General features: G+C 50.8%; 1 long non-coding RNA gene across 1 annotated transcript; it reads left to right on the top strand.

The window, feature by feature from the left end:
* The first annotated feature begins 545 nt into the window (after positions 1-545).
* LOC140688921 (uncharacterized) lies at positions 546-8,657 on the top strand. Its single transcript, XR_012063746.1, has 3 exons — positions 546-636; positions 6,789-6,924; positions 8,438-8,657. It is a non-coding gene; the product is annotated as an uncharacterized lncRNA (long non-coding RNA).
* Positions 8,658-10,119: the final 1,462 nt, after the last annotated feature.

The following is a 10,119-nucleotide window of genomic DNA, read 5'->3' as shown; positions in this document are numbered from 1 at the left end:
GGTTTGTTATATGAGCTTTTTTCTATGCCTTATGTGGTTCTCGTCATCTGTAACTGGGGTTTGAGTGTTCTTTTCCTCCTCTGCTGACACAGCTTTCCTCCGGCCCAGCAAGTGTGAAGTCTGCACACACCTCAGCCCCGGGGTGAGCAGGCAGATTTAGGAATTACCTAAAGCCTCTGGTCCGGCCGCATCTTTTCCATGTTTGACCTGGGTCAAGGCATAAGGGCACCTGGGAGGTGCAGCCCAACAGCTGGTTGACAAAGTAGCAGGGATTTGTTCCTTTAATAACTTCTATTGTTACCAAAATGAGATCGAGCCTGCAAAAGTCTGGGGTGAGGAAAGGGATCTCTCATGAGGGAGAAGGGAGGGGAGGTGGGGCTGTCTAAGCGGGTGGGTGCCTCCCCAGGGCACACGGGCACAAGGTCACAAGGTCCCTGGGAGGGAAGCGGGAGGGGCCCTGAAAGGGGAAGGGTGGAGCAGCAGCCACAAAGTGCTTGCGTCACAATTTGCCCAGCACTGCCCCTCACTTTACCTCTAGGAAAAAGCCTGTCCCTGAGCCCTGGGTTTGGGGAGGGTCAGCAAATTTGCTGGAGTTGCTTAAGTGCTCATTGGATCTGCCCTGTGCCCCCATCCTGGGTAAGTGCGCATGCTCCCTGACTAAGGAATTTCTGCGACAGTGCCGTGTCCCTGCTGGGATTCTGGCAATGGCCGGAAAGGCAGGAGGAGAACAGGGCTGGTGCAGTGTTCCTGCTCCTCCTCCAGCACTGGGTAACAGAGGGCGGAGCCCGACCACCAGCAGGTGGAGTCGATGGAGTCCCAGAAAACTAGACTGAGCTCTGTGGGCACCTTCTGCTCAGGGTGGAGTGGGGCCGGGTGAGAGGCGGGCGCCCCAGCTGGGAGCCCCCAGAACTGTCCCCACCCCAGGCTGGATGCTCAGGAGACAGCCCCCTCCTTCTGCCTCTGATACCATCAGTGAATCTGTATCCCCAATGGGAGAAATTTTCCTTTCTCCTCTGGTGGTGGCTTTTCTAAATCTAAGGGAGGTTTTGTTCCAGGGTGGACTTTTCAAGGATCTTTGTGCCAAGGACAGCACACAAGTTCCTGGGTTGTGTGGGTGGCCCCATCAGGTGGATGTCCCTGAGATGTCTTAAGGTCTATTGCCTGCCCCTGCCGCCACCCCAGGAGAGAAGCACCCCCTGCTCCCCAGTGGCCAGAGCAGTGAGCTACGGCTCCCTCCCCTTCTCTGACCCCACCAGCCACCACCAGGGTCATAGGACACTCGAGGGAATAAGAACAAGATGAAAAAGAGGGCAAGATTCTTCAGGAAACATAAGGAACTTGAGCAGCCTAGACATTTCAACATGGAGACCTGGCTCTGGCTTCATGTCAACCGGGGTAACAATCCAAGTATTTGAACTGAAAGGAAGAGGAAAGAGGCACGCGCCCCTGAGGTTAGCACAGGGAGGGGTTTAGAAGAGGGGGCCTGGGTAGTGGCTCCACCGTTCAGTGACCGCTGTGCAGAGTAAACCCTGGCTAAGTGCTTTATGTATTTATTTATTTTATTCTCTTTTGATCTGGGAGGGATTCTGGAGCCAGATCGCCAGGGTTTGAATTCTGCTTCCATCACTCACTTCCTTTGTGACCTTAGGCGCGGTCTTCAATGCTTGCTGATTCAATTGCCTTGACTGTAAACTAGAGCTAGTAGTAACGCCTCACTCACAGGGCTGTTCTGGGCACTGGCTGAGCCCGTAACTGTGCCTCCTACGCGGTAGATGGCATGTAAGTGTTGGCTACATAGCTCCATCCGTGTGGGAAAGACACTGGAGCTCAGAAAGGTTTAATAATCTGCCAGAGGTTGCCAGCCTGGATTTAGACCTAGGCCTACCTGGCAGGTTCCCTTGTGGTCACCCTGGCTAGCAGGACGGCAGGTTCTCAGAAACAGGGTTGTTTCCCTGAGATGATGGCGGTGGTGATGACGGAGATGAATGCGTACATTGTGCTTGGTGCCTTATATACATTATTTCACTTAATTCTTACAACGGTCTTTTTTGTTATGTCATTATCTCCACGCACTGGGTTGAATAGTGTCCCTCTGAAGTTCCTGTCTGCCCAGAACCTCAAAATGTGGTCTTGCTTTGGAATAAAGGATTGTTGCAGATGTAATTAGTGACGATGCGTTCACACTGGAGCAAGTGGGCCCTAAATCCAATGACAAGCATCCTAACAAGAAGCCCGTAAAACGACGCGGAGACACGTGGGGAGAGGCCAGGTGCGACGAGACCGGGGGAGCTGGACACAAACCAAAGGACACCAAGGAATGTCGCTCCCACCGGAAGCTGAAAGAGGCAAGGGGTGGTCCTTCTCTGGAGCTTTCAGAGGCAACGGGGCCTGCTGACTCCTCCCAGCTTCCAGAACTCTGAGATTGGTTCCCGCAATTTCAAGGCGCCCGGTTCGTGGTTCTTCATTATGGCAGCGTGCTCCCTGGGGACTCAGGGTCTCCAGTTGACACGTGAGAACTGAAGTTCAGGGAGGCTACGAGATCCGCCTTCGGTCTGCTCATTAGTGGCAGCAGACCTGGGACTCGAACCGGGTTCTGCCTGCCTTCCAGCACTGCTCTGCCGTCCCCCAGTGAGAGCCCGGGTCTGCGTCAGGGCTCACCGTCCTGTGCGCTCTGCCGGCCCCGGGGGGCCCGGTCTCTCCTGCACTTGCCCCTGTGGTCCAGACACTGTGAACCGCAAGCTGCTCGAGCATCGGATGGAAGGGACTAAAAGCAGCAGCCGCACCTCCCTCCCTCCTGGGAAAGCCCCCCCCCCAAATCCTTTGGAGAGAATTTCCCAGCTAAGCAGGTATTAACTTAGAGGGTTTCCTTAAATACAAGGGATACAGACAGTTATTTCAGAATAAAGTTTTGGCCTCCAGGGAATTACTTTCTCTCTCCAGTTCAGAGAATCAGATTAGTGACCATTCTTGACTCATGACGCGTTATCATCACGGTTCATGCACGGCTTCGCTACTTATTCCTCTATAACCAACATTACAATGTTATTCTCTCTATAATGAACACCCGTGAAGCCACTAGTAAAGCCAGCACAAGAATACTGACAGTAATTCACAGCAACCTGTATTCTCCCCCCCGTCCTCCCCACTCCCGCCTTACAAGTAACCACCCTCCTGACTGTGTCTTTATTATTTCTTTTTAAAAACAAATCTTCCTTTCAGATGTGCACGTATGTGCCCACAAGGACCTCTACGGTCTGGCCATTTTTTTGACCTTGACTTTCCCCCTCTCTTTCCTTCACCGCACACCAGCCACACTGGGCCTCCTTGCTGTTTCTCAAACATGCTGAACACACTTCCAGCCCAGGGCCTTGGTACTCGCCCTTCCTCATTCTACTTGTCCCTCTGCATCTTGGCCTCCATGTCACCTCTCAGAGTTACCGTCTCTGACCCTGGTCATCTAATGAAATCGTGCCCCCTTCACGCTCTCTCCCCTCACACTGCTCTATTTTGCCCCTTAGTGCTTGTCACTGACTGACGTTATGTAGTTAAGCATTTGGTCATTATCTGATCCTCCCACCATACTATAAACTTCAGAAGGCAATGATTTTTTTTTTCTGTTTTGTTCATTTCTGTCACCCTAGTGCTGGGCATTTGGTAGGTGCTCAATAAATCAATTCAGTTCTTCTAATAAACCAGCATCTCTTCTGTCACCCCTACATTCTGGTGAGTGTGCTAGGATACAGAATTGGACAGAGCTCTGTCCTCACTCTTCAGGAGTTTAGAGTTTAACGAAGACTCTGAAATGTAAGCATTAATTCAACAACGTGATCAGGGCATGCACAAGTTGCTACAAGAGTTATGATGGCACTGAGGACTTCCTGGAGGAGGTGGCATTTTGGCTGAGCCTTGAAGGATGAGTAGACTTAATGTTCAGGAGATAAAGTTAGGTGTCACCTTGTAGGAAGAGGCAATAATACAGGTAGAGGCACAGAGGTGTTGAGGAGCCTGTACGTACTTCTGCATGGCAGGGCAGAGGCATGAGAGCAGTGAGGCTGGAAATGAAGGCAGAGGCCAGATCACAGAGGCCAAGTCTGCAACACGGTATAGTCTGGACATCTCCCGCTTGGACCTGGGGACGCATCAAGGGACTTGAAACAGAGGAACAGTGGGATCCAGTTTGCAACCCAGACAGAACACTGTTTGCCTGGGTGTGAAGACTGGGTTGGAAGGGCGGGAGGATGAGGCAGGGAGAGTGGTGGGAAGGCTGTCTCGGGCAGTGACCCAGGCAAGAGGAAGGAAGCAGACAGGGGCCGTCCATCATGGTGTGGGCCCGGGTGGAGGTGGACGGTGTTGGGGCGGGGTGCTGCCAACTTCAGTTGTACATGTGCTGGGCTTGGGGGGGTCTCTGAGGGAAACCCAGGGCTACTCTGGTGATAACACTCTGCTTCACTGTTCTTCGGACAGAGCATTCGTGAGTGCTGTTTGGTCAGGAGGACTTTACAGGTACAACTTCATTTTTGTTAGCAAACCTTATAGGGGCGCCATTGTTAGAGCTCACACACACAAAATCAGACTTTTAATCCACTTGGGAAAGACTGCTGTGTGACCCTGGGCATTCTCCTTAACCTCCTGGAACTCCACTTCCAGGAAGTGGCGGGGGGGGGTGCGACACCCACCCTCGCATTTCTTCCCCACTAAGGTTTTACGACTCACTGCTGCCGTCTGGCCACCACGCTGCGTCCCCAGGAGGTGGGGATTTGATGGCAGGCAGGATTTTCTGTCAGTTTCTTTCTCTTTGAATTAAGGTTTGCAAGAGTCTTGGGGCTACGTGAACTCTAGTTTATTCATCCTGGCTCGGGAACCTGTGGCTGGTGGAATCTGCAGCCCCGATGGCCCACCGAGTAATGTTTCCCGGGTCCTCACAAGTGCCTGGCACTGTGCCCCGCCGACTCCGTCCTCGAGTCGTCCCGTCCCCGGGCTCATCGTTGCTGGCCCCGCACAGGCCTGGTTGCAGACCCCGTTATTGGAGACAGAGGCACGAGCCGCAGAGAAACGAGGGCCAATCTTGAGGTGAAATGACCAGAGTCCTGGGGGAGCAGAGGCCGTGCGCCAGACCAGGTTTCTCCGCGAGTCCATCAGGCCATCTGATAGCTCGTTTAGCCAGTGGGCATCCTTGCTGTTTGTACAGTCACACTTCTTTTCAGAGGGGACCCAAACAAAGGCTTAGTCCTGTGGCATCTGTACACACACAGGGGCTTTTTGTTCGGAGTTTTCCCACATGCAAATAATAATTCTGAAGCAGTTAAACAAATCTCCTGGTAACTCAGCCAGGCCCATGCCAGTCTCTGTGTTTTGCAAAGGGAGCAGGGGACCACTGAAACCAAAGGAAATGTTTCTTTGTGGGGGGAGATTCTGCTCGAGCCTTTCTGGCCAGGCGGATAACCCCTGATTAAAACCTCAGCTGCTCTCCCAAGCAGGGGAAATGCTGGGACTGGCAGGAAGAGGGGATGAGGTTGGGAGATGGAGATGGGGAGAGAGGGGCTTCGGTGAATGCTGTCGCTTTCTGTGGGAGGGGAGGAAGCAGGAAAATGCATCCTCGGCTGATTCACAAAGAGAACTGCCTGTCTGGCGTACTTGCCCTCCTGCTCACTGACATTCTCCTCTGAGAATAAATAGAGGAGGAGACAAAAATGGAAAGGAAACTTCTAAGTAATTCCAGTAAGTTGTGTATCCAGCCAGGGACCAGCCCGGAGCCAGCACACATCAAAGACAACACAATGGTCTGTCAGCTGCAGCGCTGCTCTGGGTCTGAGGTAAAATATGACACGGAGGGATGAGGTGAAAGTGTTGGAAGGAGAGGATGCGAACTTGAAGCCAAAGAAACAAAGGAGGAGGAGTGATACTCCAGCAGGGAGACGGGCTGGGGGAGTGGGGGACAGTTCTGGCCTGAATCTAGAAGGGGAAAATGTCATATCAGGCAAGCAGATGTCCTCTGGCCGGGAGATCAAAGCCGTTGCACTTGGAATGTTGTCACGATCATTTTAAAAGGCGGCCGTCCTCCAAATGCATGTGCAGTAACCAGTGAGTGTGATGGCGAGAAGCACTGGGGTGCAAATCATCAAAATCCACAAATGACCGCAGCCCTTCTTCACCTCCTGGGAGATTAATAATGGGTGGGGCAAGGCTGGAGGCTAGAGGGATCTAAGGACCACAGGCCCGGCATCCCTGGGGCTTCTGAGTGGCAGGTCGGAGCTTGGACACGGCTAGTGACATTTGGACGGGTCCTGCTCACTCAACACCGGTCCTGTCCATGCAAAGCCTGCAGATCAAAGGATGGAGAACCGGGGCTTTCTGCCAAAAAAGTAGCCCGTAAAATGCTTTCTTAAGCACAGAGAAATCAGCTTTGGCAAGAACACCCTCTTACACGTGCAGGAAAAGTGATCAAGGTAAGGGAGCCAGTGAAAATCTCCAGCAGCCAGAATGGTGGGCATTTTTCAACCTAGATGACAGAACAGTCACCGTGGACACAGCCACAGTCAAGCGGCATTTCCAGTAATGAGGGATCACGACTTGAGGCCATTTCTTTGGGGAAAGTTGGTTGCGGTTTGGGAAGTTTGGGCTTTTCTGGGGCCTCTCTCTGAACAGGGGGCTGGATGATGGCCTGGTGGCAGCGCCATGATTAGGGGACGACTCAGACACGAGTGGGAAGGGCTGCATGCCCAGGAGGGTTCCAGTCTTGGCCCGACCCACGCCCTCTCCTCCCCTCATCCGTTCTGGTTTTCCAACAGCCGAAAGCAACTTTCTGCCGAAGTCTAGGTGACGGGCTTGGGTGTGCCACCCGTTTGTTCACGTCTTACCGAGGTGTTTCCAGATGATGGATGTGCCGGCACCCGTCGGAGGATGGAAGGAGCTCACAGGAAGGAGGTGAGAACAGACTTGCCCTGGGTTCCCGAGCCTCCCCGAGGCGGGTGGACTTGCTTCAACCACAGAAAACTCCCCTTCTCCAGGCTCCCCCATCTGCACTCGGCGGCTCTTTGGTACACCTGGCACGTGGGAGCGGGGACGGCGTCTTAAGCAAGGGGGGGAGTATGGAAGAGCCGCCCGTCTCTCCGGCGACCTGCAGACCTGGATACCCCAGCCAAACTCCATTCGGGGACTGAGCCCACCTGGAAAATGTGAATTGTTTTTCTATTGGAAAGCAATACAGGCTTATTATAAAAACTTAAAAAATACAGAAAAGAATAAGGAAGGAAAAATTGTCCACAATCAAACTATTCAAAGCCCCCACTATTATGACAATATGGTATGTTGTTCATACACTAGACCATGATAATTTGTTCATTTTATCAAGCTTTAATCATATGATAAATAGAATTTTATCCTGATTTTTAAAAATTTCTATTAATAGAAGCATTTAAAGTTATTACAAACTATAAACTGTATTATTGCCCTTTTTTTACCCTTTTTTAATTTCTTGAATTAAACACAAATTGGTTGGTTTTTCTGTTTGCTTCTTGTTGTCTGCAATTTAGTACTGTGTTTTAGGCAGTGTTCGCGCAGTGGTGTGTTTTTGCTGATAGCACTTTCTGGATTTTCCATGTTCTCAGTTTAGATCTCCTATTTGACTCAAGAGTTGTTTTCAAGTATTTTTAAAATGTCTAAATGGTGAGTTTTCTTTGGTAAAGATCATTTAAAATGGCAGTTATTCAAACTGGGTAGACATGTAATTCCTCTTGCTGTGCATTTTCATGTGTTAACTACTTAATTAACGTTGTGGTGAACATCTTTGTGCATGAATCTCTTTACTTAGAATGTGAATTCTCACTGGGAGTGATAATCGCCCCTAAGGGGGCAAAAGCCGATTCTTGGGGGGTGAACTAAATCTCACTCTTTTAACGTATAAAGCACAGATATAAATGCAATACATAAATGAATAGATAGATAAACTGGTGTGAGGAGACAAGGGGAAAAGTGTCTAAAAATACTATCTAGTAAAGGGCCAAAAATGAGAAGAAATGATTAAGAAACACAGCCTTGGGTTAGAGGCCCAAAACGGAATCATTAACTCAAAGGGTGTGAACACTTTAAAGGGTTTAATACATATTCCTGGTTTGCCTTCTACAAAGACCATACTGATATATACCATCTCCAGAAATAATTGTTTATCCTAATTATTTCTTACCAAAAAACCCCCACCATTTATAAAGTATCCACAAAAGAAGACTTTAATAGTTCAATTCTCATTTTGAACATTCAGTGGTTAGTATGTTAAGAACACAAGCTTTATAATCAAACAGGTATGAGCTGTGTGACCTTGGGGAAGTCACTTCACCCTTCTGAGCCTCAGATTCCTAACCTATAATGTAAGAATTTTAATCTACTGTATCAGCCTGGATTCTTGGTTGTAAACAACAGGGATTTATTCTGACCAATTTAGGTACAAGAACTTTTCTAATGGGATTTGAGTAGCTCAAAGAATCACTGAGAAAGCCGGCTCAGACCAGGCTCGGAAAATACACTGGAAACAAGGGAAGAACCATGCACCCTTCTGCCTCATGGAATCCAGATGTGGCTACCAGTGCTGCTGCTGGCGAAAATTCTCCTCGTCCCCTTTCTTTCTGCCACTTGTTCCTGATTAAAATCTGATGGTTCTACCAGTTCACGTGCCCATGTCCTGGTTGCGGGGGGCCGCGGTGGGGTGGGAGGAGAAAACACGGGCCTGGGCTTCACAGCCTCTGGTCAGCAGCGAGAAAGGGGCCCCAAGAGGGTGGAGGGAGCGCTTGGCACCTGGGAAGGGGGATCAGATGCGGAGCAGCCAAGAACACGAGCGTCAAAAAGTCTCCAGATGTCTTTGACACCACTTTGCAGGGTCTTTGGGAGGATTACGTGAGCTGACGCGTGGAAGGTGCCGGCGTTCGGGAAGAGCTCAGTAGACGGCGGCTGTTTCTATTCTGTGACTGTTCTTAGTCATAATTCAACTCTGGCAAACCCGCTCCTCAGGTCAGCCCTACCTCCTCCTCCACTCATCCAAATCCTGGCCGTCCTTGCACGTCCAGAGCAAGTCCACATTCATCACACAACCCTCTCCGGACCCGGAGTCTCCTCAGCCTCCCTTCCCACAGCCTTTTCTTCCACTCAGTGCCTGACTACACCTGGCCTCGTCTTTCTCGGGCCCTCTTGCCCTCTGCGCGCGTCACGCCCCCGCGTGACAAAAAGGGGCAGGCCACTCAGCAGACAGAGGTCACTCGTGGCAGCTTTCAATCCCCAGCCAAGGGCTCAGGGGACTGTCTTCTCTGTGACCTTGAGGTTGTTGCCTTCCTTCCGTCCAGCGCCATCCCTTGGTCGTGAGCTCTGCGTACACAGACCCCGCGTCTGTCCGCTCGTCCAGCCTTCCAGCACGCACCTATTGACTGCACAGGTGTAACAATGATGCGGAAAGGGAGAAAGACCCTGGTTCTCAGAGCTTACAGTCCACCGAGGGCAGTGTGCGTGCTTCCTCACCGCCCTGTAGTTAGTTCCGAGGTCAGAAGTCAGACTGGGCGAACATCGAGATGCGAGCGGGGCTGTGTTTGTTTAGAGGAGAACCTCTTCCTTGTCTTTTCTGGCTTCTACAAACTGCCTGCATTTCCTGGCTTTGTGGCTCGTTTCCTCAGTCTTTAAAACCAGCAGGGATGTGTTTTTGTCCTCATAGCTCCCTCTCACTGACTACAGCCAGGAAGGGTTCTGGCTTTTGTTTGTTTCAAGGAATCATGTGACTGCACTGGGCCCCCAGGTAATTCAGAGCATCCCCTCACGTCAGGCTCCTTAACACATCTTCAGAGTCTCTTCAGGCATCTTTGGGGACCATTTTTCTGACAAACACAGGTATGTGCACAACTACCTACAGTTCAGCATTATGAGATGTCCAAATAAAAGAACCATGGGGGTTTAGAGGAGAGAGAGGCCACCTTGAATTGAGGGGAGAGAGAAGGCAGTGGAAAGAAAGGACCCATTAGGTCAGTTAGCCGTTTTTGACCATAAGGCTTTTTTGTAGAGGGGTGAGCAGATACGGGGCATGGGGGGTAGAACACAGACATCCATTTCCTTATTTATGCCGATTTAAAAGACCTTTTCTTAGCC

Source organism: Vicugna pacos, chromosome 24 (genome assembly GCF_048564905.1).
Source record: "Vicugna pacos chromosome 24, VicPac4, whole genome shotgun sequence".
Lineage (NCBI taxonomy): Eukaryota > Metazoa > Chordata > Mammalia > Artiodactyla > Camelidae > Vicugna > Vicugna pacos.
Note: the sequence above shows the minus strand (reverse complement) of the source record. Positions and strands in the feature narration are given on the sequence as shown.